The sequence below is a fragment of the Lepeophtheirus salmonis genome, chromosome 11, assembly GCF_016086655.4.
Source record: "Lepeophtheirus salmonis chromosome 11, UVic_Lsal_1.4, whole genome shotgun sequence".
NCBI lineage: Eukaryota > Metazoa > Arthropoda > Copepoda > Siphonostomatoida > Caligidae > Lepeophtheirus > Lepeophtheirus salmonis.
The window spans coordinates 15304578-15327576 of NC_052141.2; positions in this window are offsets into that span (position 1 = coordinate 15304578).

Here is a 22999-nt window from a genome sequence, read left to right on the forward strand (position 1 = left end):
TAGTGTGCAAAAAAACAAGAAAAGTAACCCTAACAATTTGAAGAATGTTTAAGAGGGAGCACAGGACTGTGTGCTATGAAACCAACTTCAACCACCACAAAATCTGAACGTATCACCACATGAATCTAAGTTTAAGAAAGAATACCCGCAATTTTTTTTGTGCCGCCTGAATTCAAAAGCCTCCTTCCAGAGAATGAACAAAATTAACATATTTCTTTACAAAACAATCGATTTTTTTTAGAAAAATAAGTTTTTCTTTTCATTTTTACTTTTACGGATTACATTTTTTAAATCGGGTTTTGATATTTGTTGGTGGAGTTTTATTACTGTGCCAAAGCTTTAACCTGAAGGAGCCTTTCGAATTCTAGCCGTACAAAAAAATTATTGCAGGGTACTCTTACAAATACCTAAGTTAATGTTGTGATCAGTTCAGATTTTGGGGTGGTTGAAGTTGGTTTCATAGCACACACTCTAGGGAGAAGCTTAGCTGTCATGACTTTTAATTATATTAGCTTCGAGCCGCTGTGAGATGAATGAAATGAACATAAGCCCTACACTGTATATAGGAAAGATATAGGCAAGAGTTACTCCGATGTCGATCTAAAATTCTACTCTGAGTCCAACGAGAACTTACCCTTAAATCCAAATCATCCCCAACAAATCCTCAGCATTACTTTCCATCATTCATGAGCAAAAACAATCGTAGAAACCGAGAATTAATTTGGTCACCTGACAGCTTGAAGAATATTAAAAAGGAGAGCAGCTTAGCTTTCATTACTTTTTAAATTTAAATTAATTTAAATTTTAATTAATTTTTAAATTTTCTAAATTATTCTCTTAGTTAAAAAATAACTTAATCTTCTCAATTATAAACAGTCAAGTTATAAAAAAAAAAAAAAAAACTTTCACGTCCAAAAATGCTTAGGATTTACAACTTCACATACATTGTATGATCGAGCATGCATATACCTACCCATATAGGTACACATACGTATATAAGACCATTTATTTCTACCTGATTAGATCAAGAATGTGAAATAGTTGAGTGGTTCATAAATCATCAATTATTCGATTATTAACTTGTGCATGGCAATTGCATGTACTTAATTACATGTAACCAACATGTGCATGTCGAACTAAGTCAAACAAGTCTGCATAGTACATACATAATATGAAAATAGATGAGGCTTGGATACTTATGATAAAAGTAATTAATATGCTAATTAAAAAACTGCATTTATAAATGTTTTCGTTGAAGATAAAGTTTTAAGGATTTTCAAATTTATTCTTTCTTTAATTGAACCAATTAGTTTGATATTTTGTCAAGCATGGCTTTTATTAAAGGGATATTCCAAAATGGCAGAAAATTACTCCCCACAAGCACGAAATCTTCGAGCCTTAAAAATCATGTATCCAATTTTTATGGCAAAAAGGGTAGTTCTTTTAAACATTCCCAGTTTTCTCCGGCGTCATCCCCTCCCTCTACAAACCGGTTTTAATACAAAAACACGCAAATGGAGAGGACGGCCTTGAACCTACAGCAAATTATGGTTCTGAGTGCTGTTAGCGTCATTTTATGCCCCATCATCTTTAAGGAGGGATTGAAGGACAACGCCAGTTTCTACATCATTGTTCTGTTCATGAAAGGCCAATCTTTTATCTGGCAGCAAGACTATCCCATATGCAAAAGAACACTCAATTTTCTTGATTCTGAGAATATGATGTACGTCCAGGCGAGTTCTTAGCCTCCTAAATCCCTGGAATTGAAATCTTTAGTCTATTTTGTCTCGGGCAATGTTGAAGCACAATATCCCTGAGAGTTGGGATAAGGAGGCATTCTAGAGGTTCAAAAAGCCAGTGGGAAGTTTTGAGGTGAAATTCCAAGGATTTTCAAATAAAGCAGACGGTATTATTGTTCTAGAATCTGTTTACATACGACTTCCGCATTGGTTAGTTTTCTTACAATACAGGTAATCAAAATAATTGTAATCCAAAATTTAATGCGTGTGCTTTTGGAAAAAGAATTTTTTTTTCTTTGTTTGTAAGTCCGAATAAAATCACATCCACCTTGATACGCTTTAATCATAAACTTCACTTGACTCAGGATTTTTATTTTTGATCTTTGATGCAGAAAGTAAACTTTAAGAGTGATTAATGTGGAACCTATTCAAATTAAATTTCCGAAACAAAATAGTTTATAGAATCTCCTATCCATCTTAAACATTAAGTTGTTTTTTTCATATTAGAAGATTTAGAAGAACAATTGAAAATTTAATCAATAAATTAGTAACACACTGTAATTAAATTATATTTTTGCTTAAAGTCAAAAGAATCGATAATTTATTTCAATTTTGATGTACGCCCCAATTAATAATTTATGATGATTTGTTTCCGTATTAGAGCAGGTAGTTTGACAAGTTTTTTTTTTGTTGATATTTACTCTCTTCTAAGTTTAAAGCAATTTAGAATTGTACATATAAAGCTTAATTTGACATTTCAAATTGTGATTTAAATTTCATAAGGAATAATTATCCAGTCCGTGGTGTGAGCAAACCTTATTGATATGTTTCTCAAATTGAGATTTTGAAAGAATATTTTAAAAGTGGTACATAACTCAGGGGTGTCTGCATGGGGTGGGCTGGAATGGCTGTAGCCTCCCAGTCCCAATAAAGAAATTTTGGTTTTTTAATAGGAAGTTTTATATATGAAATATAATTTAACTTATAATGTTTTTTTTTGTATAAAAAAATTAATTTTCTGTGAATAACTATGGATTATTACATTTTTCTACAAAAGATTTAATAATTTAAATTTTTTGAAGATAAATTTAATTTTTTGTGAAAAACTGTGGAGTTTGAACTTTTTTCTAAAGAACTTCAATTTTTAAAAATACATATAGATATTTGAAATTTATTTTCAAAAAATATTTTTTTTAGAATAACTATGGCTTTATTAAATTTTTCTGGAAAACATTTTTTTAGAATAGCTGAGAATTTGGAAAAAATTTCAAAAATTTTTTTTAAATAATTTTTTTGCAAAACTTTTATATTTCAATTATTTTTCAACAAAAATATAATTTTTCAAAAAAAAATACAAAAACCAAGCCCTCCTCCCAAAAAAAAAAAAATCCTTAGTACGCATCAGTCACTGAAGTTTACCATTTTTGTCTAAAGGAATTTTGTCAAGAGAAAATTGTTCACAGGGAAATTACCATCAGTAGAAAATTTAGACAAATTGCACACATATAGAATCCTTACATGACATTCAATTTGATAACACCAATCTAAGCTCTCTAGTGTTATTATCGGCAGAGTTATTCGGATTCAAAGAATTTTGCACATACCAAAATGTGAAAATGAATAAAAACAAATTGTTTTTTGTTATTAGAAATTGAGACAATCAACTGATTTTCATAAATTGCACCAATATAAGCTCAAATACTAAATTGCAAATAGTTTAATTTCATTAAATATTCTGTGAAACGAGCTTGATTTCAATATATATACATATAATTTTGACGGTCAATTCAGGTTCCTTCCTACTATGATAGCAACTGACTGTATTTTTCCTAAAAAACTGTACAATCTGGCATTTAGAAAGAAAACTCCTCTCTACTCCTTTTATAGCCTAATTGTCATACACTATTTACAAAAAAAAGGACATTATGTTGCTTCACTCTTTATAATGCTGTTAATTTTGCCTCTATGCAGTATTTTTTTTTTGATGAGAAATACAATTTTTCTGCGACAATCCTTCACATATGGTTGAAAAGACGTCAAAATTGAGCATATTTTATCTTTTTTAAAGGGTAAATTATCTGGTAGTGATCTGCAAACCAACTTCCGTTTTAATGCTATTAAAGCTGTCATCATAAGTGGGCACATAAAAGATGAGAAAAGCACAATTTGAGCCAAATAAGAACGTCATAACATCTACACATAGAAAGTAAATGTTATTAAGAGCATCACGTTTCAGTAGTACGTACCTGAAACCTTATTTATATACAACTATGAAAAAAGTTCATCGTAAATAAATTGCTAAGAGATTTCGTTTTAAGAGTTTTAAGATCTACGTGATCTTCGGATGGATTTAAAAAAAAATAAAAGACAGATGATAAATTTCTCATATGTATTTATTATACATACAAATGTATTTTTCTTTTTTTTCCAAACACGAAATACAGAACCAAAAATCATTCATATAAACTAACATAACTTATAAGTTTATAAACTAATTGGAAGAAAAGCTTAAAAAATTAAGTTGATATTTATGAAGTGTGAGCTGAAATAATTTATGAGTGTCATAAATTTATAACAACAAATAAAAAGATATGCAGTTACAAGTGTTTTTGATATATTTTTTGACTTCAAAATTATCATTGACAAATTTTTTTATAGCCCATCCCTCTATAACTCCCTGTTTGAATCATATATGGCGCCATTGTTGACAACCCCACGTCATTCCCAGTAAGTCCTAACCTTCAAACAGTACGTGGGTCTTTCCACGTCAAGTGTACACACTTTTTTTGCAATTTACGGCATGTTCATCACCGATTTTGATGATTTTTTGGTGACCTGGCTTTTCTATATAAAAGGAGAGAGTTTATGAAAGCTTTTGTTCCTCAACTGGGCCGCTCTAGACTCAAAGTTGGGCCAATACCTTGGATCAGTGTTGTTCAGAAGGCCATAGTTCCTTTCATAGCGGATCGATTTTAACAAAAACTACGTCAAAAGATGCACAAGAACACATAATAACTATAATTTATATAATATCAAAATCACATTTAAATCAAAAATAAAAGTTTGGGGCTCTAGTGCAGCCTTCAAAATGGCGCCCCTGCCAAGCAGGAAAGCCGATTTTGTTTAAATTTTTCGTAGAACATGTATCAATATATTTTCTCAAACATATTTAAAGTTAAAAGTGGGATGTTAATGGGATTACTTCCAATGAGAGCATTAACTAGAGGATGTAAAGCCGCTTTTATAGTATATAAATAATATTCTTATATACTTAAACTCGTATTTCATATAATATACATATTTTATGTTGATTAATGAACTAAATTACGATTCTTATTTAGTTAAGTAATATATAATTGAAAATTTAGATATTTTATTCAATAACAATAAAAGTGATACCCTAAATAACTTATGATCATGGGATAGAGAATAAGCCGAAATAACAACTTATAAAAGCAATGCCATGTCCTTTTTATGCAACATTGCATTACTTTCGTGCTACTTGTAATGCCTTCAAACTTTGTGATAATCATGAAAAAAACGTTACTCAACAAATTTGAAAACAACATCATTAACGATGTACATGTGGGTATCTAATGATATATGTAAATGAACTTCTACAGTACGATCAACTCAAGACTTTGTGGAGTGTTTCCTTGAAAAAACAAGTCAATAATAGTTTATTTCCCTATTGCAAAGTCCCCATACAGCTTATCAAGTTAGTTTTTGACATCAACAGTATTCCCCCCCATCATAAAGCATTGTTTAATCAACCCATGAAGTTCCTTTTTATCTATTGTCTTGGAAATTTCAAATCTGACGTTACTAAAACGACTGAAAGCTCTCAACTACCGGGCAGAATATAAATAAATATTAACACGGACTGTATAATAGTATAATAACCGGAAATGACGTTGGTCTCTCATCAATGGTACCATATACATAGGGGTCAGACCGTGGACTTATTGAGAAAGATGTGGAAGTATTGTGTTACAACATGCATAAATCCGTTGGACCCTATTTTTGAAGTCTTTTATTTTTATTAGTTTAATGAGGGTCATTTCCCGTCCTCTAAGGGATTTTAACGATCCTGTGTTTGGTTGTAAGTGTATATATATATATATATACACGCCTTTTTATTTGTAGACGAATGGACACGTCAAATTTCATAAAACTCTTCAAAAAAAAATAACGCTTTATTTTGTTTTCCAAAAGTGAGACAACAAAAAACATCAACATTATCTCTCATAAAAGGTAAATTGAACCATTTTTTATTTTGACCTTGGTATGTACATGGGTACGGGTGTCCTAGATGTTTTGTATGCAGGTTGGCTGTTAAGTAGACTCTTGTCATTTTGAATAATAGTCAATAAATGATTGCTCAAGGATGGTTGATTTCTTGGAATGAGACGTTTTTCTAAAACGTTATCATTCCTTGAATCAACAGAGTCCATATTTTAATAACTAAAAGTATATTGTGTTTTTTTCTTGTCAGCTGTCGATAATTCTTCTTTTTCTTTTGAGGGGGCATACATTTATAGGTGCTAGGTGATTTATTTCCTAGTAAATTCATTACCTAAAAATTCATCCCTGGACATTTCATTCCCACTTTGACGAGGGGAATTTATTGACGTCATACGCTGTATATAACTAAACTACTATATAATTATTGTGTAGGGCTGAAGATAGAGGGTAAATTGTCAGGGTTACAATGTTGATTTTTGCGTAACATGCCCAAAATACAAAGGAGTTTCCTCATTACTCATAATTATGACTTAAAATAAATATACTATAAATAATAAATTTAAAGTAAATTTATTCTTTGACTTTTCATTCCTAGTTATTTCATTGCCAGTAAATTCATTCCCTCTAAAATTCATCCCAAAATTTTCATTCCCACTTTGAAAAGGAATATTTGGTGATGCCAGACAGTTTATGAATCTAAACTACTTCGTAGTTTTTGTTTAGGGCCGAAGAGGGAAGGCAAATTGTCAGGGTTACGATGTTAATATTCCTTTTTGTTGAACATCCTCAAAATATAGTGGACTTTCATCATCAATTATAAATATTACTTATCATTATTTTGAACGTTCAAACGTATTCACGAGCAAGGAACACTATAGTTTAAATAGCGATCTCTGTCGGCAGATATGTTGTCTTTCAAAGTTGCAAAGATATATATTTATTTTTTATTTACACTCACAAGAATTTAGACCCGCGACCAGAAGTTTCGCCTTGGAAAGTTTCGTCCTCATACATACATTATAGAATAAATTTATCTTCGACATTTAATTTAAGGTCTTCCTTTACTTCAACTTGAAGTCTTCTTGTAGAATTCGACCTCTACAACCCTTTCGCTCACATTTCAAAGAGTCTTGTGAGATGTTTTATATGCTACTCTATAGATTTGGTTGCAGTCATCCACAAGCTTTAGACCACCCTCCTCGTTTTTATAAGGTATACCAAATCTCTTACTCAACTTGTAAACATGAACTCACCAGATTGTTCGGTTATCATAAATAATGTATTTGAAATCTACTCCACTTTAAGATGGTTCCTGTGGAAGATAATTCTAACTTATAGTCAATAACAATGCATAGCAAATATTGAATTTGTAAGTTCTGAAGCAAATAATTGACTACCTTAAATTGAAGTACTTTACACAGTTATAATTTTACTACACCTGTTAAATAGTTGGATAGATAGTGGAAGAGCATCCCCAAATAGCTGAATCCATTACTACTGAAGTTATAAAAGTAAAGAAAAACCATGTTTTGATTGCAGATTTCAAAAATATCTTAAAACAATCAGACGTAAACGTCAGTTATACAATAAGCAAGTCAAAATGCTCGAAAAATTCATCTGAAGATGATGAGGAAAATGAAGAAATTCTAATAATAGTTGATGTATGAAAAGATAATAACTATACCTGCATATGTATTCCTTTTGCAATTGTACAGCAATAAAATGAAGACAAGGTTTATTACGCTATTAACAAAAGTATCCATCTTATTCATTTAGACTCCTATAGCAACAAGTTTAAGCTCCGTGTCTCTCGTTATTGATAATATTATGACTTCGACTAGGTGGAGTTAAACATCTTTGATCAGAAATATTCGAATCTACTCTACACCTCTGACTAAGTCATCTAGCATTTTTGACTCCTTTTTTTTTCATAACGCCAGTTCAATTTAAACGATTTCATAACTGGATTGTACAAACTAATAAAAACAACCATTTAAAAATAAATCAATTTATTAAAATAAAAAAACTGTATTCGAGTAGAAAAAATTAAATAAAGATCAATACATTTTCTTAATAGGAGTCCAATGTAAACGATGACATTACATTTTTAAGACTTAACGATGGAATGAAAAGATGTGTTTGGATTTAAAATCTACAGAACACATTATATGAAAATTGTTAGCTCTGAACCAATTTTAAAACTATAATGATGTTCCGAAATAGGTGAAGAAAGAGGAGAAAAAGATTGATTTCTTTGTCTCAGGGAGCCACGTTAAGATGAGCACTCTTGTTGGGACCTTTTATTCAAGCCGCTGAGGTGAGTTGAGAGGCTCTACAATCTAAGCTGTATCTGTGGCTGGACACATCCCTCACTTCCTCCTGGATGAAGACGAACAGGACGTGCATAATGCCAGTTACTATGTTTTGACTATGAGAAGCACGTCCTGGGGATCCTACACAAGCCGCCTATCGTCCATCTGCCTCCTTGGCTTCCACGGAGATATTCTCTCCTAAAAGAGACAAAGTCTGCCTGAGTAACAAAAAGAGGCCTAAGGACTTACTGGACTAGTGCTTCTTTATAGCTTCAAGCAGGCCTGCTTCAGCTTTAACACGTTGAAATTGTACAACCAGATCTGTTGTTGAGGCCCTCTGGACCAGTTCGAGTCATTGATCAGATTACTGATGCCAATCTGTTGTGCTCCTTATTTGTAGAGGTCCCTCCCGAAAACTCTCCCATCAGTATGCTTCTGCGCAATATGCTATATTAAGTCTTCATCTCATGATTATTTATTTGTTTACTTGATAGAGTGTCTTCTTTTTTCCTCTCATCAGACATATAAGGGTTTTTAAAGAAGTCGGTTCGAACTCTTAATAAAAAGAGGCAACATTGATGTTTGATATGTTCTATTTTAAAATATATTCAAATTGAATTAAATGCTCTTATTTTGCACTAATGAATGCAAAAATAAATTACAAATGACTTTAATTGGGGGAGAGGGGGGGGAGGGGACTTATTTTAAATCTTAAAGTATATATGGATATACGTTTATGCTATAATATATGTATGATGGCAAAACTTCCCAGGGTGCTACATCCTAGAACCATTTAGACCATTTTTATATCTTACTTATAACTCCCATACCAATCATTAGGATTAATCTCGATTATCTATGAGCTGACATTTTCTTACATAGACGTTCCTTCTTCAACTATTAAATAATAATGATCACATCTTTGGAAAAAAGAAAACACTGTTCAGGTCGGAACTATAAAAAGTATTGCACTCTTTTAAATCAATTTCTTTTACATTTACAAGGATGTATTTTTCTAATGTTCCTATAATTGGTTAGATGGTGTTGCAAGTTAATTAACTATAAGTAAACATTATAACATTACATTTCCTCTAACTGACCAAGGAATTTCGTGTGAAATCCATATGCATAAAGTACATTTCTTTCTCAAGGAATGATCGTGTGCGAACCTATGCACATTCAGTTCAAGAGAATAGTTTCTCCCAAGAGTGTTTCCATTAAGCTATGTCGATACCATTACAAAGATTTAAGCACATTGAAAAACGTAATCTTTATGAAATAAATATCGAATTTTTAATTCAATAATTTACTAACGTCATTAGTTCTGCAAATCCGTTGAATGGTAAAATTTACCCAACGATTTTGAGGAAACATGGTACAAAGAAAATATATTGTCACAGAAAGAGGTCATTAAATTTTGAGCGATCAAGGTACAGGTAATAAAAAACATGAAAAATAGACAATCAACTATAACTTTAGAACTCTGAATTGAGATACATAACTCAATTTGATTTTTGTCGGATGCTTTGAGCTCACCACGTGTCGATTATAGCTTTATCCATTCAATTCGTAATAATAACCCTAATTAAAATATAATTAAAGTACGCATCACTATTTTAAGTAATGGAAGTTAAGATAGCCAAGGTAGATTGACGTTACTTACTCATATTTTTGATAACGCCATATTGCAAAGATTGTTCCATGGAGTATTTTTATGTCCCATTCGGACACATCCTTGAGATTTGGTACAGGAGGATAATTTTTGGACCAATACATTCCTTCTAATAAATAAATACTATTATTCCATTTTTGGACTAGTCATTGAGAATATTTTATATTGAATTATTAAAAAATGGATAATAATAGTTTTTATATTACTAACAGCTTCAACTGTGAACAAGAAATTTTCGTGAACTTTGACCAATTCTTTATTTATTTATTTTTTTACTCAAATAAAAATATATTTATATTTTTATGTATCATGAATGACATATAATGACAGGTAAATTCACACCAGAAGCACAACAGAAAATGAAAAACACTAAATTACATTGTTATAAAAATCTTTTTAAAGATGTATAAATAATTTGGACATAATTACCAAGGAATGGCGTTCTAATAGATCTGAAACTGTTAAAGATGCTCTGAACTTTTGAAGAAAAGAAATTAATTTCTTTTCGATTTATGTCAATATAAAAATTTGTAAAATCTTTAGTATGAAAAACACGCCTTAGTTAAGTGATTCCATACATTTGCTCACATTCAAATATAAAATCCCTAGCTGTTACACTGATTGTATTACAAAAAAGCAAATTCTCTCTTCATAAGGCTTCCCATACACACAGCCCAGAGAGATAAATTATGGTGAACTTTGATCCAGACACATTAATCCCATTGACTGCAAAATATCTTAATATAGTTTTGTTTTGTTACACTTTTCACATATATTCTAATAACTCTCCCCTTCGGATATTTTTGAAAAATAAGTGGAGTTGATGTTGAACAAAAGAGCGCGAGGAGAAGGCGGGAGCAAAACATATGATACAACAGCATTAAAAATCTTGTTATATGATTTTTGAGGGAGAAAATGAATTACTTCAATCAAAAGAAGAACCTTCAAAATTTAAAATAGCACTGGATCCGGGGAAATATTAAAATTGTATTTAAATTAATATACATTTATTTGACTATGCATTTGTAAACAATTTGCACCAAAGAAAGGCAATAGTTCTTACTCCAGAGGGAGAAATTAGCTCCACTACGGATTATTAAATAATGAGAAGAAAGAAAAAAAAAGAAGGAGCACACACAACAACTGTTTTTCCTTTCTTCTAATTTTCTAAACATAGTTTTTTCCTTACATAAATTGCACTCCACTGATAAAAAATGACGTATCTGGAAAGATATTGTCATTTATTTGATCAGATTACGCATAAAGCGATCAAAAACCCCTTATTAATTATGATTGAGTTACAGAAAGAAAAAAAGTATATATGGAGTCATATATCTTGGTTTCATCTCATAATTTGGCGATAGGGGTTAGGGCCCCCCGGTAATTAGGCCTTTCATCTTTGACACCATCTTCTTTTATTTCCCTAGTTGTTGTTTTTTTTAAAGTAAGCCAACTAGTAATTAGAAAACGTTTTAGCTCCTTAATTAATCCTTTAAAAAATTGTAGTTTTACTTATTCTCATGTTTGAGCAATAACTAGCCAACATATTAGGAAAGGTTTTTTTTTTCTTGCAAAGATAATTAGTAGCTAAATTTAATAGTTATTTGACATGCACTTTATTTATTTTTTCTGCATGTAAATGATCATGTCTGTCGAGTAAATCTAAATTATAAACCTATAACTTTTGGAGTCAATGGAGAAGTAATTGGTAATTTTTTCCTATAGAAAATTTCGAGGTTAAAATGAATACTACATATATACATATCATGTCTGTCGATGATATCTAAATTATAAACCTATCCATAACTTTTAGAGTCAAGGGTAAAATAATTGGTAATTTTTTGCCATAGAAAATTTCGAGGTTAAAGTCGATAATATATAAGGGGGAAAACGTTACAGAGTCAACAACGAGGGTTTTTTAGCATGTACATTAATATAAATGTTAATTATGGTATTCCTTTAATTAATTATGGAATGGGGTTATGTGTAAATTTATTATTTTAATGATATAATCCTCATATGAACATACAAAACATCATTTATCAAATACTATGTATGACTACTGCCTTTATGCCCATGTCATTGCCATGAATACTGAGATACTAATACATATTAGTTGTCAATTCATTAATTTGGATATTAAAAATTGTTTCTTTTGAAGGAAAAAAAATATTGAAAAAGTTACATCCATTTTTATGAATATTCAGAGGCAGTTATGTAAAAAATAAAGACAATAAAAATCAGCGTTGTCACCTTGACATTTTATAGAATGTTTAGAGGAGAGTGGCTCATCTGTCATGATGTTTCATTAAATCAGCCGCAAGCAGTTATGAGGTGAAGGAAATAAACGCAAATCAATCTCGTATATGATGAGGACATATAAGCTGACATAACTCCGATTTACTCTGAGTCCAACAAGGACACCTCGCCGTTACTCTCCGTCATTCATAAGCAAATACTTTTGTAATTACTCTTTATAGTTTGTACGTACTATATGTTCTCTTCTCAGGAACAATGAGAATAGCTTCTAAAAATTGAAAAATATTTATGCTCCCTCTTATACAGGGTCCATCCGTGGGCAAAATTTGTCGCATTTTAAAGACGACATTATTTTTCCATCAGCTGATGTCTGATACGTTTGTTTTTGGTGTTAAAAATATTTTTCCCGGGTCATAGGTTTTAGTTATTGTTTACCCCTTGTAAAGCGATGCATCATTTTAAGTGCCCAAGAAAAGTCATTATGTTCAAAGAGAGATCGTAGGTGCAAAGTGCTGCTATTCAGATTATGCTAAGTGATCACATGAAATTAAGCAATGCTGACATCTCTGGCCTTCTGGCAATGCCAGTTAGAACGGTCAGAAGTATCAGGAAGCAGCTGGAGGAGTCATCAGATCCGATGGGCGTTGTTGACAGGAAGAAGAAGGAGGAGAAGAGCACCAGGATTGTCCGGGACGTCACCTTCATCAACAAGGTCAGGGACATCATCGAGGAGGACCCCAAACGCTCTATGAGAGCCATAGCAGATCTGTTGTTAGCGACAGGCCACGGATGTGCCAGCAGGACTCGGCTACAGCCCATGTGTTCCAAGGCTAAACGGACGCAAGAATGGCTGAAAAGCAATGCTTTTGATTTCGTACCCTTCTCCTCTTGGCCTCCTTCATCGCTGGATTTGAACCCGTTGGACTACTTTGTCTGGTTCTACGTGGAGAACATGACCAACCGACTCCAACTCTAACGTAACTCCTCCCATAACACCAAGCCGTCTCTCATCACCTGCATCAACGAGAAATTCAGCCTGAGATAGAAGCAGCAACAGATCCAAAATGATAATATATATTTTTTTCTCGGTTTCGTAGCCGCATTGAGCGGGATTTGCCCGCAAACAGTGGCTACATGAAAAGATAGCTGCTTTATATCCTAATAAAGATATTTGATTTTTTATTTTATCAATAAATATTATAAAATAAGCTTGTAGTTGTTGTTTTTTGAAGCGCCAGATTTTGTCCAGGCACCATGTATTATCATATTATTTCCATCTTTGAACATTAAAATATATATTTGTATTGAAATTGTCAGAGAACATTTTTATTATACAACTGGCTCCTACTAAATTTGCATTACAAATGTATTTTTAGAACCATTTTTAGTTTAGTTTTAAGATCTAACTCTACAAGTATTTTATCTAATAATTTGTTAAAAAAATTTACTTACATTAATAAATAATATATTTGGTATATATATCTAAAACAGTTAATCATGATTGTATGCTTTGGAATCATCCCTCCTTCCAGGGATCAATTTTGAGTCCCTCTAATTGCTTGATATATACTCACTACTTCCTCCACGTAAATCTACTTTGGAATCGCAGTTCTCTAGACAGAAAAAGAAAAAAAATATGACGTAACCCATAACTAAAAAGTGGTTATATCAATGACAATAATTTTTTGTAAAATGTTTTTTATTTGACAAATATTAATATTAAATCTTCCTCGTAGCTATAATACTCTTTTCTACCTATTCAATAGTTGTTTTTGATTACAAAAAGCGAGGGGCTGAGTTAATAAATAAGTAAAAAAGAAAACATAAGGAAATAAAATCTTCAAAAGATTCCTTGAGCACCCTAAATTTTGTAATTTATCATGTACTTATTTATATATACATTGATGTACAAGTGTTGAAGAGCTTCTTGTATAAATTAGAGTGAATGTAATATTAATAAATGAAATTATGTACTCAGTCAGAACAAAATGAAAACAAACATCTACACTTTTCATCATGTTCCTTCTTTTGAGTATGAAGAAGGAAATTATACTTAGGGTTGCAACTTTTGTTAAGAACAAGTACAGTTTTACACAAGATAACTAATTTTCAATTTTTACTATCTCGTCTTAAAAGGAATAATTAGATCATATAAAACACAACAAGTCTTTTTAAACCCCTCTCAACTTCGACTCTCAAAAGAAATGGGACAAACATGATTGTGTATGAAATGACACAAATTATAAAGGAAATGCCTTTGATTAATATAAACATCAAAATCCCAGGTTGTGCTTTGATTAAGGTGTAGTTGACACTTAATCCTACATATATTTTAATAATTATTTACCAATTCTGTCGTCGAAATGAAATGAAATAGTTTACCCAAAAGAGGTTACTTTTAGTCAATACATACATAGTACACATGTTTCATATAAAAGGGGGCCTAAGCTAAACAGCTAAAAGCCTTGGGATAGAAAAGTTTGGGACACTCTGGCTAAATAAATATTATAAGGGACCGACAAGCTTAGTAGCAGACCTGGATTCATAAACTATCCCACCCTTTTACTAAAGCAATATATTGTAGACTCCGTTCAACTTTGTGGGTTTCGATTCTAGTGGTTGAAGAACTGGAACCGCTTGAACTGCCAAAATGATAAATGCACAACCTTTTTCAAATCCCTATTATGAAATACTTCTTAGTGTTCATAATACGTAGAGTCAGAGGCTTTAAATAATACAACTGTCAACTTATGAAAATTGATGAAAACAGTTGAAAAAAGAAAAATATACAACGTCTTTGTTTATTTCAAAAAGCGAGATCAAGTCGTCACGCAATTCTAAAATATTAAAGTACAATCAAAAATGAGGCGTCGACATTACTGAGGTTGTAAATTATAAGCATAATTGGCATAATATAATTAAGAGAAACCGAAAATAAACAAAGTAACCCTCACAATTGAAGAAGGTCTTAAAGGAAAGCAACTTAGTTGTCCTTAGATAAGCTAAAAATAGCGTTGGCGAGGGAAAAAATGAAATAAATAAGGAAATGAACTACTCCGATGTCGATCATCAATTCTACTCATAACTTACACTTATAGGTTCCTCAACAAATTCTCAGGGCTCTGTCTTTTATGAGCACACTCAATTGTCTGATCAGGCTTAGAATGTAAATTAGATTTATTTATTTACACTTATAACTTCTTAACCCATACTGAGAATTTTGCATTGCTCTCCGTCATTCATGAGCACACACAATCATGTAACACTTTATACTTATATGTTCTCTCTTATAGAATAAAAGAATAATGACAAAAGCTTATTGAAAGGGGGAAAAACACTGTATATGTTGCAAATAACAAAAAAAAACTTACACTCTACCAAATGCTTAGGATTTACAACCCTAGTCATGACAGCTAAACCGCTCTGCTCCAAAAAAGTCTTCAAATTGTTAGTGGTATCAGAATAATTTACGGCTTTTTTTTTTTAAATAGGGATAATTAGTTAATAAGAACACTAATATCTTGCAGGTTACACACTTAAACTTTTATTTAAATGTATGTCTACCACGAGGGGTTCAATAATTTTCACAACTCTAGTTAAAATTGTGAATCTTTGTTGGACTAGGAGTAGAATTGAAAATCGATACCACAGTCATTCCTGTCTACTGGGCGATCCATTGAGATCTGAACACCTTTTTATGAAATAATAAGTTAAGGTTGAATGAATGAAATTAATTAATATTTTGATATACTAAATCATAAATAATCAGTTATAAAAATTAAAAAAAAACCCTGATATCTTTGGCTTACATACAAGATGATAAAATGACAATTGAAACTTATTAACAAATTTCTATTCACGCGCTCTAAGACGTTGGGCATATCCAAGACAACTGTCTACACCGCTTGCAAGTCGGACACGTTAGAGAAAAAGAAGGGGTCTGTCAAAAAGGCTAAACTGGATCCAAAGGAGTTAACAAAAACAAGGCAAACTCCTCAAGTTCCCGAGAGCACATGAAGGAGATCTGTGAGCTCCAAACCAGACTTTGCAGAGAGCTACTTTTCAAAAAGTGGGTAGAAAGACGCTTGTGAGGGTGGAGAGCCCACTTGTGATACTAGCAATAAAAGAAATCAATTTCCTCCCTTGCAGGACTCTTTTGAGTTTTTTTATCTCTTTTTTGACACTTTTGGCCCCCTAAAGCCCTCGAATACACATTTTCGGTGTATCTTGAGGGGTAGGCCTGCAGTGTCTATTATCCAAAACACTGAGCCCTTCAATACCACTTTCAGCCATCACTGGGACGCTATGATAGACGACTACATCCTCAGTGGGGTCAGGTTTCCCGTAACCGTCTGGAAGCCCTCATTGCCGCTACAGACGGCTACATCAAGGATTACGAAAGCTTAGACACACATATATTTAGAGTATTAATTTGGTTGAAATTATATTCTGTATAACTAAATTATATCTTGTTGAAATTTAACATTAAGTTTTCAGATTTTAATGGGCCACTGGGTAATCTCATATACAGGGAACGGGGATCAAATTGTCCCCAAAATATTTTTCTACAAAAAACAACACAAAATATACTTTTTTTAATTTTTTTTAGAAAATCAAAACTTTGACGAGCATATAGGTATGGAGTAGCCATTCATTCAATATAATCACCGTTGGCATCAATAACGGCCTCAATACGACCTCTGAACCGGCGGCAGGCTCTTCTGACCATCTCATTGTCCATGTTGCCAAATACCTCCTTAATGGAGTCCATCAGGCTGGCCTTGGTGCTATGGGGATGTCTGTTGGTATGTTTCTCGACATAGCCCCAGACAAAATAGTCCAAATGATTAAGGTCGGGAGAGTTAGGAGGCCACAAATCAAGTCAAGATCTGGCCCAACTGCATCTTGTAGCTCCTGCAACTTAAATCCTCAGATACACAGTCCCTTATTGTTTTCTCATGGCAGGCCAGATCCCTCGCCATGGCCTTCATGGACCTGGTAGGGTCATCCTCAACCATCTTCTTCACCTCGTCAACAAAGTCAGTGTCCCTGACCTTCCTGTCGGCGCCCTCCTCCTTGGGTGCCCTCTTTATGGTGGCATCAACATCCCAGGTGTCCTCTAGCTTCTTACAAATACGCTGAACAGTCCGTAATTTACTCCTAAGATTGAAGCAATCGTTGAATTGGAGATTTCACCTCCTTTATTAACCAATGCCATGACTACGGCGGACCTCGAAAGCTCCTCGTTCCACTTATAGCTCTTTATCTCCTCATATGATGACGGCATGATGCTAACTGTACTACGTATTGTCAGTTGACGAGAATAGCTTTCCTATTTGGTAACCGGTATTTTATTTGATAATGTCGTCTTCAAGTTATCAAGGTTTAAAGTAGGCGACAATTTGATCCCGTCTCCCTGTACGTTATGGCAGCTAAATTTCTCTCCTCCCAAAATATTCTTCAAATTGTGAGGGTTAATTTTATTTTATTTAAAATTGGATAGGTCATATTTTTAACCATTCCATGTATACTTGAGGAAGTATAAGGGGGGAAAAATATGTTAAAAAAACAATAAAAAAACAGAGAGCTTTTCTAATCCGAAAACAAGAAGGAAGGAAAACAATTCTTGATTTTTTTTATTTTTGTCTTCATTTTCTTGGTAGTACATACACCTACATTTTTTCCTTGTAGATTTTTGTATTTATCTCATCTCCTAAAGTTTTTACAACTCTTCAACAATGTATATATATATATATATATATAGAAGAGTTGTTGTTTAAGACTTCTTTTTTTTTTCAAGTCTCATGTCCTAGTCCTAGTTTAGATCTTTTGAAAATACCCTTTTTCTCTTTGTCTTTTTATGAGCAACGAAAAATAATTTAAAAAAGTAGCGCTCATTTTCCAAGGGAAATGAACTCAGAGTATAACTTAAATACGTCTTTTTTTTATGGGTAGAGTGTAAAACACTTAATGAGTATAGTAATAGATTATTGGGTTTTTAACCTTTTCTTCAAAGTGGTTCAAATATCTTTACATTAATTAAAATGTGCTGCTCTGAGCACAGAGATGATTGTTGAACTTCATTCAAATAAATTTTTAAAGAATTAATTTAAAATGAATAATATTTCTTTTGGTATTTTTTAAGAATGTTATTAGATATATGTGGCCCGTCAATACAAAAGCAAGATAGAATAATTTGATCCACAATGGAGTACGTAGGACATTTGTACTATCAACAAAATATTCTTATTTACACCGTGGGTGTGCCGCAGATTGAACTGAAAGAGACATTAAATTGATTGTCACAATTAAAGGAACGATAAATTGATATATATTTTTAAAGGGGTCATATAGGGTCTTAAAGAAATATCAGTCTCTAAAATCAAATAAAGATTAAATATTTTTTTGCATCACAACTTCTCCTATAAACTTGAATACAAAGCCTTATATTGACTTATATCTGTCTTTGAAATATTTGCCTGTATAAAGGGTGTGATAGATACATATATGTGTTGCGAAAATATATTTTTTTAAAAGGAAATTTATCTGCAACCAGTTATCATTCAATAAAAATAAAACCACATACTGAAAGGTTGACAGATTCATATTTATTTTATTCAATAAAATCATCTCCAGCCTGAATTAAAATATATTTACATAAGAGGCAAAAAGCACAAGCACGCCTTCACCACTTCGTACCTTGCCAAATCATGGAATTCCTTCTGGATCCGATTGATAAGTTCGTCTTTGGTGTTGCAGGGGTTTTTGGTTGATTTGTCGGTGGATTGCACCCCACACAAAAAATCAATCGGATTCAGATCCAGCGAGTTTGGAGGACAAAAGTACAGAGAGACAAAGCAGTAAAAATTGTCTTTGAGGTTTTGAGACTTATTTTTGAGGTGTGGGTGGGAGCTGAGTCCTGCAGCCACATGTAAGGGCTTTCATTTGCAATCATGTCAATCCAGGGATTCACTTTGGTCTCTACCAATGGTTATGCTGTTGCTCCCGGCTCAGATTCGAAGGAGGCCTCCTTGCCTTTTCCATATATTTGGGGACAACGAATTCATCAATAGATTTAATTTATTTTCAACTGGTACAAGTTTGAACAGGCTATTTAACAAACAACAAATCGGTTACCCAGGCGCCATTGTTTGCCTAAAAGAGTGTACCAAAATAATTATAAAAAAAAATAGAAAATAATATATTTTCCTTTTCCTGATTTTTATTCAAGATTGTTTTTGTATTAATAGATGAAATTCTTTATGGATAAAAAAACAACTTCTTTATAAAATGATCTTCCCTTACAGGTAGACTCGTGTATAAATTGTTTTATCTTATTATAAATAAGTTTTTTTGAGTGGCCATATGGACAACCTAATATGATATTAATGTACGTGCAAGATTATCAGGCGTCGACAACAAAAAGACGGACATAATTTGCTTTGTTAATATATATAATTTTGTTCCCAAAATTATAATTGTTAGGTTTGGTGATTTTAAATTAATGTGAAGAAACTAATGCAGACTAATTAGACCACAGAATGGTTGACTAAAAACCTGGGATAATACTTTAGATAACCTTTAGCAAGGAACAAGCGAACGTTTACATTGTTTTCTCCAAGCAGCAGCGTCTCCTGAGGGAAATGATCATCATGAAGATCTCTGTACCTGACTTGGCGTAACATTTTCTTCTTTTCCCGGTCAAGTGTTTCTATTAGGGTTTTAGTTGTAATCAGGGAGTTGTTGTTGATCCCACAAGCGTGGGGAATACTTTACGCTTCTTGCCACTGTTGATTCCTGCCTTCAACCACAGCCAACATGCACAAGGGGTTCCAAATCAAGGCATATACCAGGCTCAGGACCAGGTCAGAGGCTGTGTTTGAAGCTGTTTGTGGTTAGTTTAAGTGATTGACACTACTAAACAGGGTGACCCATAAATCTTAGTACAACTTCAACAGCCAAGAAAGTACACAAATATCAATTTCTTGAAACATCTTTATACACAATAAAACTCAGTGCAAACGTTTCTTGAAAATGAGTGCCAGTTCACTACACATGCCTACCATTTACGGCAACTACGGCTTTAAAACTCTTTAGAACTGCTTTACACGCTGTACAGATGGCCTCCTCAGACAAGTTGTTACATGCATATACTACGGAGGCCTACAAGTCGTCGACGCTGCGTTTAGGAAGTCACAATAACCTCCCTCTCAAGAATGGACTACCAGTATATATGAGTTATGTAGTAAATTTGTAAATTCCTGAATGAATTGTGTGCAATAAATAATAAAATATTCATTTTTCTAGGTTTAAAATCTCCACCCTGTATTTGCAAACACTAAAAACTCTAATTAATCATATCGTTTCAAAATGGCCGATTTTTGAGAATGACGACGTCAGATGTAAACATTTTTGAAGGATTTTTATCAACTGATTTTTTCACATTTTTAACCCTCACTTCTTCTTCATCACAAAAAAAAAGCACACTTAAGGTGTTTGACCCCATATAAAAAAACAAAAACTTATATTTACTAAAGATTTTCACATTGTTCAACATCTTGAATGCTACTAGCTCAAAAAAATATCTATAAACGAATCAAGAAATCAAAACCATACAATATCTTTAGAGCAAGTTCAGCACTAAGAAGAAGCCGACAGACAACCGGGTTCCTACGAGCATAGGCTTGGTGATCCATGGTATAGAGGATAACGCCCCAAGAAATCATCATTACAACTCTCCATTTTCCATGATCACACGTAGAATCTCAATGCTCAAAACAAGTGCTCTTCCCAGAAAAACATAAGAAGAAGAACAACTTGAGAAGTATTTTTTATTATAATTTGATAAGCCAAGGAGTACTTTACCTCTTTGGTAAAGTACATCTAAAGTCACATTCATTTTATATAAAGTATTTCCTTTTATATATTTTTAATTTGAGTTTAACTAAGAGTCTGATAGATTTTATTCATTTTTACACTCCAGCGTTTCATATGTAAATATATATTAGATCTTTTAACAGATACTGCCACTCTATATAAATTATGATATACACCAGAGAGCAATATTTTATAGTGCTCCCTGTATAATGGGTGAAGTAAAAAGGCCAAAGCGTTATTCCGCTTTATTTTGACAAAAAATTAACATATTTAGGATTGCCCAACTTAGATGTTTACAAACAGTTTTCTGCCTAATCTACACGTCCTGGGCAATGCATTAAGTCCTCACATGTCGACCCAACTTGACGATTTCCATTATTTTTCGTCATTTCCATTATTTTTCGTCATTTCCGAGGTCCATATTACCAGAACAGAATTGTTGAAACCACAGCTTTGCATGTTGCTTTCCATACTTTTATGACTCCATAAACAGCACATGTTTTTTTTTTTGGCTGTCTGTTCCACTTTTTCACCTCAGTCGTAGTCATATGGAAGAAAGTATCGAATTTTATAATTTTTTTCTTACATTTTGGAACGATGTAACACATATCAGGCTTCACCAAATACAAAAATGCACATGAAACATTTTTTAAGTGTACGCTTAACCTTTAAGCATAGCTTTTTTGATGCCATGTATAAATCGTGAGATATAGCTCACTAAATAATTCTAGCAAAGAACGCTCAAAACATTTTACTTAACATAATATTATACTCCCATTTTCCTGTATATAGTCTCTATGAAAATAATACACATCAGTGAGCACTATATACATTGCACTCTGTGCACACGCTCGATGCTACACGCAAAACACCCGTGAGACGTCTTTGTATTTCTACATTGTTTGTTCTTTCAAAAAAATGTCTTCAAACACATATTCATTCATACAGATACACTTTACTTTATTAATAAAGAGTTCGAATTCAGCACTAAATATCAGAATAAATACATCATTTCATTAGTGTAATATGCTTGAAGATTATATCAAAACCCTATTTCTCACTATAACGTCTGTATAACAATATATGTAAAAGAAACGTCTTATCTACACCATTAGTACCTGTTAAAAAGTAAAAGGTTTTGTGAACGAACATCAAAGATATAAGTTAGTTATGTATTTTTTTTTCTTTTTTTGCACATTCAGATATTTTTTTTACGCACCTATTCCTATGTTTATTAGGGAATATAAAAAGTTAAGTAAAGATCGTTAAAAAAATAATAAAGAAGACAGTTTTTACGTTAATGAGATAAACCCAAATATAAAAGTTTTAGCTTGTTATATAGGGGCTCAAATGCCTTATGTGTACTTTTTTTTATCAGTTATAAGAGGTGAGAGTTTGAACAAACATTGTGTACGAAATACCGTGACGTCCTCATTCTTAAAATCGGCCACCTTGAAAGTATAAACAACTAAATTTAATAGGAATATTAATTGCTTTTACCTTGAGGGTGGGGATTTTAAATCAGGAAAATTTAAGAATAATGTATATTACAAATATTTCCCCCAAAATTAATTCACAAATAGTTTGTTCTTACATATAGGTAGTGAAGTCCATAGTAGTAAAGTCAATCACTGAAACAAAACCACCACCAGCTTCAACTACAACCTCCAATCTTGCCTTGTACGAAGCATAGACCTTAACGAAGAACTTCTTGTACATGTTGGCCATTACCTTGAGAATGGAAGCCCACAAGGAGTAAACCGTATTAATTCTACGTTTATTGGAATATATCTCCATGACGTCCCACACTGACATAGGAGTCCAAAGGGTTCATATCCGGCTAGCATGGTGGCCAGATTTCCTTTGCCTAAAACAGAAAGGTTTTAGAAATGTTA